General features: G+C 38.5%; 1 long non-coding RNA gene across 1 annotated transcript; it reads right to left on the reverse strand.

The window, feature by feature from the left end:
* Positions 1-1121: 1121 nt before the first annotated feature.
* Positions 1122-2204, reverse strand: LOC137401069 (uncharacterized). The gene is made up of 3 exons (XR_010979285.1): positions 2149-2204; positions 1835-2004; positions 1122-1575 (listed from the first exon to the last, which is right to left on the reverse strand). It is a non-coding gene; the product is annotated as an uncharacterized lncRNA (long non-coding RNA).
* Between the last annotated feature and the right edge of the window lie 10496 nt (positions 2205-12700).

The following is a 12700-nucleotide window of genomic DNA, read 5'->3' on the forward strand; positions in this document are numbered from 1 at the left end:
GTTGAGATGTCACACAGGTATGCTAGTGCATTTTTAATCATACAATGATTGATAGTTGAGCATCTGTACAGGTATGCTAATGCTCCTTCAATTATAATATGATTGATAGTTGAAATAATGTACAGGTATGCTAGGGCTTCTTCAATCATATTATGATTGATTGTTGAGCTGTTGTACAGGTATACCTGTGCCTCTGCAATCATATAATGATTGATAGTTGAGTTGTGGTAGAGGCATGCTTTTTGTGGAAATAACCAAAACTAAATTATTCTGTGATTTAGTGCTGTGCTGCTATGGATGCTCCCTGTTCACTCGTGGTACTGTCATTTTTAAATCACAATAAAATTGTAGTTTTATACCAGGAGAAGACAATTACACACTTGAGTGAATTGATTACTATGAATTTCTGGTAAACAGTGGTTTGCTCTCCCTGTACAGACATGTGTATTCAGGTGTTCGACAGGTGTCAGACACATGTATATACATGTGTATACACCCTTAATCACATGTACTGCTATTTTGTACATGTTCATACACAAGTCATGCACAAAAATACATATGTATACATGTGTATCGGTACATGTGGTTACACATTGTGTATACATGTGTCTCAAATCAGTATACACATGGATATTCAGCTTTCATGTGTATCGGTGCGTATTACAGATGTATGTGTGTGTACCGAGTGTGTACCGAGGGTGTATCCAGATGTTTCAACATGGATACATGAAGTACTAATCTTTCATTAAATCAACCTTTTCTAGAGCTAATAAGCAGCTGATACAGTGTCATGACAGTGTCAGAACACTGTACTGTACTGGTGTATGGAATATCATGCACTGGAATGATATGAAGGAGAAACAGAAGGGTTATTGACCTGCTGTTTTGTTTGGAACTTCCTTTACAGGTAGAATTTGCCACTCTCGTATTCATCATACTTATGTCATATACATGTATCTGAACCACCTAGGCTACATGCATTACCCTTGCTGTATGTAGTCATTTTGATAGTGGGACAATCAAGGAGGGATGTCACAAGACTACAATAAACTATACATTATGGCTATGTGATGGGCGACAATGAAGCAGTATTATCCATCTAATAAATGTTTGCCATCAACTAGATACTTATAACCAGCTTTTATTTTACAAAGAACAAATTTATATCAAAACATAATGTAATACTTTATGCTGTATGTATAAAAAGCACAAATGAAATGCGGCAAAGTACAAATGAAAGGTTGCAGTCAATACACTTATCCATGTAGAACGTTGAATAAAATAACAAAACGTTTTTACTAATGTTTTTACTAACTGTTTAGTAAATCTATGTTGAAACATACTTTATGTACTTAGTGTTATGTATAAATGCAAAAAAAACATCGCCTTAAAAATGTTGAATGATATTTCTAGACAAAGCTAATTTCTTGACAGTTACTTGACTCTTTTGTTTGCAACCATTCACTCCAGCAGCTTTCCCGCATTCTTAGCTTCTTCTTTCAGAGCTTCGATTATGTGGGGCCTGCATCTCAATCCTAGATCCCCTAGGCTCCTCCCATCCCATTCATTGATTATCTGTCAAAATATTCCACAAAATATCAACTAACAAAAATGCAAAAAAGTTGATTGCTGTTTGATACTAATTTACAGTTTTACGTAGCCATGAATATCTGAAAATCACATTGCAGTTGTAATACAGATAAGACTCATGGCCTATTTGGTGCCATGGTGGTTAGGTCAGGTGCATAGCTTGTAGCTGACAATTACCAAACGGTTGCATTAATAAGAATTGATATTAGGCAATGCTTAAAAGATAGTCAATGAATAAACTAACCTCACGGAGCCTGTCGGGCCGTGTAACCTTTAGTTGAATTATTGGCGCCACCCTTCTCAGTGAGGTAAAATCTTTATTACACTTTTTCAGAGCCTCGCTCTTTGTGGCGCCACTCTTGACTTGTTGTAACAGAAACTCATAAAACTCCTCAATCTCCTCTACGCTGGTCACTAATAAGTAGTATGCAGTATCTCTTAGTTTCATGAAAACGCTAACTACGAAATGAATCACTTGAGGGAAAATAATAAGTAATAATAGCTAATAATAAAACATGACTTTCTGTATGACCAATAATAAATAATAGCTTAACTTACATCTTGTATTCCCAGGTACAGGTGATGCACTAGGGGGAGTTGTTGTCCGTGGTTTGTTCGTATTGGTCACATGGTAAGGGGGCTGGTAAGTAAACAGCTGATAGGGATAACCTGGATATGGTTGTATGTATGGTTGTGGATATGGTTGATGCAGTTGATGGTATGGCTGTGGTCGCTGGTACGATTGCGGATGGTATGGATAGGGTTGTGGGTACGGTTGTAGATATGGTTGTGGGTACGGTTGTGGATATGGTTGTGGAAATGGTTGTGGGTATGGCTGCATGTATAGGTGATTATATGGTTGTGTGGGATTAAGAGGTCCAGGTTGTTGCTGGTGATCTGGTTTTGGTGAATCAAGTTTTGGAAATACTAATGCAGGTACTGGTTTGGGCGGACGTGTATTAGGTAGAATGAGATGCTTAGTGGTCCTCTGCTGCTCTTCTTTATCTAGGACTCTATAACATAAATGCAGATGGCAGCAACATTTAACCTTGTCTGGGATTTGAGAACAACAAGTTAAGTTCCGATCATAGCATATATTGGAACTTAGCATATATAGATTCCACCATGCATCTGTTCTCCACACTGTCTCACCGCTTAGGCAGAGTAGGAGAGTAGGGTTAGAACAACAACATATAGTTTGCATCTTGATAAATTGTCGACAAAAGCCAATGGATGTTCCGTCTGAACTGTTTGTTCCTGTGTGTTATATCATTTTGTTACATTATAACATAAAAAACGCAAACGACAGAAAAATACATTGTTCTTACTTTACCCTATTCCGAAGTGTGGAATGGGGTGGGAAGGTAGGGTGGGAGGTGTGCGGACAACACAAACAATATTTGATTCCAGCTACAATTCATAATGGAAATTGTCACCTAAAATTACATTGGCTTTCCAATTAATGCATACACTGTCCAGCAGAAACTAAGTTTTACTACATACCTTCCACTGTTCTTCCACCACGCATCTTCATCTTTTCTACCACTTTCTTTTTCACTTCAACAAGAAATTGTACATTTATGGTTATCTGTTTGATTAGCTTTCAACTATGGTAGGTATGCATGATTGACAGGCATGTGTATGGTATGACTCTTAAATATCTGAACTAAGTATGTAATGCTAACATGGGCTTTCCTCAATTTACTTGTCTTCCAGAGAACTTGGTAGTAGAATATCAAAATTGTTTTGATCCAGATAGATATTGTGTGATATCAACGCCTCAATTATCTGCAGGTTTCATGTTTGTTTGTTTGTTTATTTTTATTTATAATATAACTACAAAAAAATAATATGAAGAGTGTTTCTCACAGTATAAAAGGACAAGAAAAATAGAAAAAAATGTCGCTCCAGGGAAGGTGATGATGAGGTCCCTGTGCGCAATAGCAAGGCTAATCAAGACGCGGAACCTGAAAGTAGAGTCAGCAGAAGTCTGTTTAGTTGGTTTAGTCTAGTCTGGTTGTCTGAGGTAGCGCTTCAGTTCATTTTTGAAAGAATTAGCATTTACAATTTTACGCAGTGTAACCGGTAGTAGATTCCATAGCAATGACTCGTGATAACCCAAACAAGTTAATTACATGTGCAGCATGCATATTATCTGTTTTTGATACCTGTGTGTACTATACACATATAATGTGTATTGGTACACATGTATCAAAATCAGTTTGTGTATGGTACATGTGAAACCTGTGTACCATACACATGAAACATGTGTACCATACACATGAAACCTGTGTATCATACGCATGAAACCTTTGTGGCTTATATTATCTCTAAAGCATAAGGGACAGTGCACTGGATAAGAAATTTATTGAAATGTTGCAAGTCAATCTCTCATCTAGGGGACTCGTCAACCTGAACAATTGTTGTCAAGGCTCGGGTGTACTCTCCTACATAATGATTTGATAACAAAAAACTCACCTGGTAAAATCACCTTCAGCTTTTCTTTCCTCTTCCTGCATGCCATCTGGTTCATCTTCTCTATGTTCTTTAGCACATGTGCTATTAAAAGTAAGACATTTTTTCATACACACCACAGCTTTGAGACGAAGGAATTAACATTCGGATGAGAACTATGTGTTTGTTGATGGTGTCTAATGCGCCTTACCTTTTATCGGTGATCAAGTCAAATTTCTCTAGACGCCTGGCTTTGCATCTAATGCGAGCAATCAGTTGATCGCCGACTGGGGGTTTTGTTAAATCTCCACACTCATCACTGTCACTTGCACTGGCACATCTCTTTCTTGTCTTCTCAGGACTAAAACAAAGAAGCATATTGACATCAATGAATAACTGTGGGTGTATTGTGTTCAAATCATTTATGAAGTGATCACCATAGAGGTTCAACTAATTAATTTATACATACACATTACTCTACCTACTCTACTGGTTGGCACTACCAGGCCTGTCAACACTCAATCATTGAAAGTGAGACTCACACAATCACACCAAAGAAAAAATGAAGATGAGTGAGAAATGAATGAGATTTTTGATCCAATTTCCACAATTTTATATATACTATCATTGATACATCAATTGCCCCAAAACCAAATCTCAAGCTTTGACCCACTCTTGGGTTGGCAGGCTTGGGCACTACCAGAATTAGAATAGATTAGAATAAATAATCAATGAGTTTTTTGTCTGTGTTCATACAATAATATCCTTCATATACAATTGGATGATGATATTTATTAATTATGCTATTTAAATAACAATTATAATTATTTTATATGATAAAATAATTTATATCATATACATAATTTGTATGTACAGTCAAACATGAATAACTCAAACTTCACTGGATCGAGCAAAAGTGTTCGAGTTATCAGAGCGTTCACGCTATCAGAGCACTGTCACAAGTCCATGTATTTATTAGTAGATACATGTACATACACAAACTATATATAAATCAAAAGCATAAATGGCTTGTTTCAAATTAAATGCTTCTAATGTAAAGTTTAAAATTTTTTTTCAGAATATTAGAGATTTTTCTATCACTTGAGATTTGTTTGTTGTTTTAGGTGATGTGACTGCCAAGACGTTTTCAGATTAAAATTGGCAAAACTTGATCACTGTTGAAATGCTCAGAAGAAAATACATCTTTTTCTTTTGAGCGTTTTAACCAAGATCAATTTTGCCGATTTTTCTTTAAGTTTATCCGAAGGTTACCATGCTTTTCCTTATCTTGAAGGACCATTGCTAAGCGGATGTTTGTAAAATTTTTTTTTTGCAAACCTTTAAAGCCTATCCGAGTTTGACTCTATAGATACTTGAAATATAATAATTATAAGAATAAAATGTTTAGTTGATCTAACCTTCTTTGCTTTGGTGATCCTTTTTCTTCTTCTGGTTTTGAGTCAACAGGGGGACATTTTCCCCTCCCCTTAACATGCGGCATTTTGCATTTTTTGCAGCAGATGATAACGCAGGCTTTCTTCCCCTTGGCTGTTGTAATGATATTAGTACAAGTGCGAGTTATCCTCTCATGTTCATGTTTTCATTAAGAGTAGACAACTCTTGCATTTAACGAGCACATTATATTCATGTCTGGGGATGACCATGCGTTTTCGGTTAAATACAAAATTAAAGAAAAACGATCTTATATCGCTCTCGTTATAATCCAAGCCATCCTCTCCATCTGTGTAATACAACATGGTGGCAGCAGTCTAAACTTGTTCCTGGGTGTCATGCAAGGTGTTTCGCCTCCACACGGCTTAGATCTGAGGGCTGATGATCTCTCTGGAGAGTGGAGAAAATGGTCCAGATTATTTGAAGATTATTTGCTGGCCATAGATTTGGTGGCAACAAGCAAGGCTGCAGAAAAAAGGAAGCTTGCCTTGTTCAGACATGTAGGAGGTAAAGATGTAAGGGAAGTATATTCACAGCTGGAATTTACAACTGACCCTGATGAAAATGGTCTGATTCATGAGATAGAAGAAGGAACAGAGGGGAGGAAGTTAAATGACGTGTTAAAGAAATTTCAAGATTATTGCAACCCAAGGTCCAGAACTATAGTGAATAGATTTCAATTCCACGGCTGCACTCAGTCAGGTGAGTCATGTGATGTATATCTTATGAGGCTGAAGAGGCTAGCTGAAGGGTGTCAGTTTGAAACACAGAGGGATTTACTCATCAGAGATAAACTACTCTTTGGAATGGATGATGTGAAGCTTCGTGATAAGCTAATGAGAGAGCCTGATGAGAAGCTCACTTTAGAGTACGATGTCAAGGCAATTCGAGTGCAAGAAATGGCAGTCAAGTTCAAAAATGTGACTGCCACCCCACAGCAAGAAAAGCAGGAAATCAAGGATGGAGATATTGAGGTAGTAAGGAGCGAAAGGAAAAGCTGGAAAACCAAACCAGCAATAAAAACAGTTGGTGGAGGTTTTTGTGGCAGATGTGGAAGGAATCATCGCAAGCAAGTAAGGTGCCCCGCTATGGGTCAAAAATGCAGAAACTGTGATAAATTTAACCACTTTGCCAGACAGTGCAGAGGAAGAGCAGAAATAAATGCTCTAAAAGAAGATGAAACTGAGGTTCAGGAGGAGGTTTATTTAGGGGAAATAAACCTAGTGGAATCCATCAACACAGGAGCATGGCATTCTACAGTCAAAGTAGACACAAGCTTGAAGAAGGGGCAAACAGCCAGCTTTAAATTGGACACTGGGGCTGCACTAAATGTTTGTGGACCAAATCACTTCAAAGGGAGATTGGAGCCTTCAACTAAAAGATTATACGGGGCAGGTAAAACACAGTTAAATTGCTTAGGGGTTATAAGATGTCGCATCCAAGCTGGTAAATTTGCCACAAAAGAAGATATATATGTAGTTGAGAATCAACAGACACCATTGCTGAGCAGAAAAGCCTGTGAAACACTACAGTTAATATCAGTGGATGTTGACAGATGTGAAGTGAGTGATGTGAATGTGGACCAGCAGCTGTTCAAGGGTCTAGGAAAAGTGAAGAGTGAACATTCCATCACACTAAAGGAGGATGCCATACCTTTTGCCATGCTCGTCCCTAGACCAATAGTATTCCCGCTAAAGAAACAAGCAGAGCAAGCATTAGATGAGATGGTGATGGATGGAGTCATCACGCCAATTACTGAAGCAACACCCTGGGTTGCACCAATGGTCGTTGTACCAAAAAATGGCCAAGACAAAGTTAGAGTTTGTACAGACTTCACCCAACTCAACAAATATGTGATGAGGGAAATTCATCCAATGGCCACTGTAGAGAGCAGTCTTGCTAGTCTGGGAAACGGTGTAAAGTTTTCAAAAATTGATGCTAACAGTGGATTTTTTCAGATACCACTCAGTCAAGAGTCAAAAAAGTTGACTACTTTTTTGACTCATAAGGGAAGATACATGTATGAAAGACTTCCCCAAGGCCTTTGTAGTGCCCCGGAAATATTTTCAGCAGAAATGAATAGAATGCTGAATGGGATTGAAGGAGTGATAGTTCATATGGACGACGTGTGTGTATTTGGAGAAACGGAAGAGAAACATGACAAATGTTTGGAGCTAGTCCTGGCCGCAATCAAGACGGCGGGTATGACACTGAACAAGTCAAAATGTAAGTTTGGTCAAAAAAGTGTGGAGTTTCTTGGGTATATCATCTCCAAGGAGGGTATAAGCGCTGGACCGCGAATACAAGGAATACAAGACTTTCCCAAACCCACTTCCGTGACAGCTGTAAGAAGTTTCCTTGGTCTTGCAAATCAATATGCACGCTTCTCAGAGAAGCTGGCTGAGAAGAGTGCCCCTCTGAGGGCTTTGCTGAAGACAGGTATTGAATGGCACTGGGGTTATGCGCAGGAGAGTGCATTTCAAGAAGTCAAAGAGCTGTTCAGCAAACCAAGCATTCTTGCTCCATACAGTACAGAAAAGCCCACATTTGTGACCACAGACGCCAGCAATCAAGGACTAGGAGCTACTCTGAGTCAACTTCAAGGTGACGGCACTCGTAAGCTAGTGACGGCTGCTAGTAGATCCCTTAGTGAAACTGAGCAACGTTATGCAGCAATAGAAAAGGAGGTGTTAGGAGTGTGCTGGGCAATGGAGAAATTTTATCATTATGTTTTAGGAATGAAAGATGTAACGATTGAAACAGATCACAAAGCCCTCATTCTCTTGTTCGGTAATCAGTTTCTAGATAAGCTGCCTCCCAGAATTCAAGGCTTCAAATTGCGACTACAGAGATTCTACTATGATATCAAATATGTGAGTGGAACTGACAACAAGGCAGCGGATGCACTATCACGATATAACACTAGGGAACCAGAACAGAGTGATATAGTACGAATAGAAGTGATTGAGAGCTACGTACAAGAGAGTGTGCATTGGAATGGAAGCTGCGACAGATTGGAGAAATTCAAAATGGAACAAAGGGAAGATGAAACTTTTAGACAGGTTATTCATTATGTTGAACAGGGTTGGCCAGTTTACCTTTCATCCATGGACACAATCCTGAGGTCGTACTTTGAAAGGCGAGGACTACTTACTATGAACAAGGGACTGCTGATGCTAGGCATGAGATTGGTGGTTCCCCTATCCCAGAGAAGTCAGGTTCTTGAAGATATACACAAGGGACATTTAGGCATTACTAAATGCCAAGCAAGGGCTAGAAACAGTTTGTGGTGGCCGTCTATGGCAAAGGCAATAGAGGTACAGATAGCTAATTGTGAAGTGTGTAAGAGAGAATTGAATATAACATACGAACCCCTGAGACCTTCCGCTACCCCTGATCGCCCTTGGCAAATGTTAGGCACTGACTTGTTTCAACTATAGAGAAACAACTACCAGATAGTGACAGATTATTATTCAAGATACCTTGAGATAGCTTTACTAGGTAGAGATACTACATCAAAGAATGTCATATCCCACATGAAAAGTATGTTTTCCCGGCACGGTATTCCAGATTGTTTAGTGTCTGACAACGGACCGCAGTATTCATCTGAGGACTTTCAGATATTTGCAAAAGCATATGGATTCACCCATGTCACAAGTAGCCCGAAGTATGCTCGCGGCAATGGTGCAGCTGAGAGAGCGGTTGCAACAGTAAAATCCTTGCTCAGCAAGGAGAAAGATCCATACATAGCTCTCCTTGCCTACAGAGCATCACCACAGCTAGGAGTATACTCTCCTGCTGAATTTCTTATGGGACGGATGCTAAAGACAACTTTGTCAGTACATCCTGATAGTCTAATGCCAAAGCTACCCGATCATGAGAAGTTTAAAGCCAAGAATGAGCTTTACAAAGAGAGAATGAAGATGAACCACGATATCAATCCTAAGGTAAAAGATCTTCCAGCAGTGTGTGGTGGAGATCGTGTTATGGTGAGAGATAGTAGCCAGGAGGGCACAGTACTCAGAGCTAACCAAGATGGCGATCGAAAGGTTATCATAGAGGGAGATAATGGTCAGCACTTGGTACGGAACAGGTCAGCAGTAATCTCAGTTAATGACTCTAATGTAAATGCAGAAAGACGCAGAGTTAATGTCAGATCAGCTATGACGGCAACCCCGAGGATGAGTATGCGGCTCAGGCAACAGCCAGATAAATATGAGGCGTAAGCTTAAGAGTATGGTAACTACCATACTGCGACATGCTGCTACATCATATCGCTGAGCAACAAACTATGAACTATGGTAACTACCATACTGCGACATGCTACTACATCATATCGCTGAGCAACAAACTATGAACTCTAGACAATCACTATTGCATATTATTACGTACCTTATCTTGACAAATATTCTTGTTGTTTACTTGCGTTACATTTACCCATACAAATTTACGATAGCTTATGTGGTTGTCATAGGTTTTATGTGTCGATTTATCTTAGTAGATCATTATATAGATATGCCAGCTTTTGAGCTTGTGAAGGGATGTTGTAATGATATTAGTACAAGTGCGAGTTATCCTCTCATGTTTATGTTTTCATTAAGAGTAGACAACTCTTGCATTTAACGAGCACATTATATTCATGTCTGGGGATGACCATGCGTTTTCAGTTAAATACAAAATTAAAGAAAAACGATCTTATATCGCTCTCGTTATAATCCAAGCCATCCTCTCCATCTGTGTAATACAACATTGGCCATCTTTGCTTTTTCTATTGCCGACTGCTAGTAGCCGCCGTTATCTTGCCGCGCTAACGATAGTCTTTCTAAAGATGTGCAGTTTTTACGTTTTAATTAATTTCTTTCTAATAAAAGTATAACCTAATATATCATCCATCTTTATTAAAAAATTGGATACCAATGGTATGCTGCTTGTCAACATGTAAGCACAAAATATCACGAAGTACTTTTTTGGCGTATTGCCACTATGAGTAATGTAGATCCATAGATATATATACCTATATATCTATATACATAGGTAATAATTTAAAATAATTTAAAAGAAGATAAAAATTTTGACTATTATATTTACACTACTAATAGTTTCGTGTTAAAACCCATCAGGTGACCTGATGAGTGTTTTTAACACGAAACTATTAGTAGTGTAAATATAATAGTCAAAATTTTTATCTTCTTTTAAATTATTTTAAATTATTCTATATGCACTGCCTTTATGGCATTGAGCACTTTTTAGTCAGAAGATTTCCACTAGATATATTAGTATATACATAGGTATATATATCTATGTGTAGATCACACCTTGAGTGATCAAAGAAGGTGAAGGTGGTCACGTGGCTTGATCTATGAGTAATAAACACTATGAGCATAGATTGTACCGCCAAGTGTGTGGACACCGACTGTGTTTCTTGTAGAGTTTTGCGTCTCGATTCGTGCTGCTCCGTCTTTCTTGGTTTTTTTTCAGTTTGTTTTATAATTTAAATAATAATTTTATGAGGTTTATGCTATTTCCGGTTTTTTGGTTCACTCCACTCTAAGGATTAGGGCATGGGTGAAACAATGTATTCATTCACAACTGAGTTGAGCCTCCCTCATAAAGAATTTGTGGCTTGGTTGATGTCTGTTAAGTTACTGAGCAGCACCAAATCTTGTGAAAACTGTGTAGATCCAGTCCCGATGAGGCTGCACTGCGGGACCAACCGTAAAGACATATGTATGGTAAGTGCTCTTAGTTATCACCTCATTAACCAAAATAAACTCCATAATCGACAGCAGAATAAGTAAAGGTCCAGGTAAATGTGTGATTTTTGGTGGTTGTTATGCAGGGCAGTTGAACACAGTCGAGCCATGATCAATGTATTAAAACTTTCACTCACATTGTCACTGACTGTACTGTTGCACACCCCCTTTCCACTTACAGTTACACTACTGGTATGTAATTTTTTCATAGCATAATTATGGGGATTAATGTATGACATGATAATAATAAATGGGTAGTCCAAGAAAATTTGATGATGACTTTTCTGTTCTATCCATGTTTTCAGGGACTGTCCACGCTGTAGGTCACAGGTATCTCTAAGAGACAAATCTTTCTTTGCCCTCTTCTCAGATTTTGATCTAAAGGTTATTCTAAAGTGAGTTTTGACAAGCAGGTCATTATTGTGGTCTAATTAATGAAAATGCCCAGTAACTATGCTTTTGTTAAAATGCAGACAGTATTGACCAAGGAACCGGTGGTTGACTCACTAGCGTGTGCAGTCGCGTGCATGGACAGACAACTCTACAAAAGGATGGGTCATATTTGATCAAGGTTGTTGTTCCTCTTCTCTAGGTACATCTTGGCCTGGGTGTTAAACAACCATGCATATAAGAACATAAGAGTAACTATACAGCAAAAAGACCTAGCTTCATACCAGAGGTTAGGGAAAGAGCTTGATAGCATTGCCATTGATTCATTCCACAGAAATTCACCTGGCATTCTTGGAGGCATAAACTTCCGCTTTCAAGTTGATGAGAGCTTGTTTGTGAAAAGAAAGGTAAGCTACATTGAGTCTGTAGAGGGTCCTTGACCTGCGCTATTATAACCACATATACAAGTACATGTGTAACACATATTGATATGAATATAATGAGAGCTGACTTCTATCAGTCATGTGTACCAAATTCATTCATTCATTCATTGCATTCCATACCTATTATGAAAGCCATTGTTGAACATGGTAAATTTTTAGGCAGGAATTGGCAGGCTTATCAAAGAAAGATGGGTGGTAGGAATTCTAGATGAGTATACCAACAGAGCAATATTCCAAGTATAGTACCTGACAGAACCCATAGGACATTGAGAGCAGTTATAATGAATCATATCTCCCCGGGCTCCACAGTGACCACTGATGGATGGTGGGCATACAATGGACTGAACTTGATCTATATTCATCACCGCGTGAACCACAGCATCAACTTTGTGGATCCAGTGACAGGTAGTTGCACTATTCGAAAAATGTGAAACACAGCCATTGGTCTTGATTCATTTGATAGGTTTGTGAAATCCTAAAGCCCAGTGATGCTAGATGAAAATAATGTTAAAAAAACTAGACACATCATAGACACTGTGCGATGTTATGTAAATACAAAGTAGCGCTCAATGAGAATTGAATCTAGATGATTTGTAACGTGTGGTTGGTAGAAATAGT

The sequence above is a fragment of the Watersipora subatra genome, chromosome 7 (genome assembly GCF_963576615.1).
Source record: "Watersipora subatra chromosome 7, tzWatSuba1.1, whole genome shotgun sequence".
NCBI classification, from domain to species: domain Eukaryota; kingdom Metazoa; phylum Bryozoa; class Gymnolaemata; order Cheilostomatida; family Watersiporidae; genus Watersipora; species Watersipora subatra.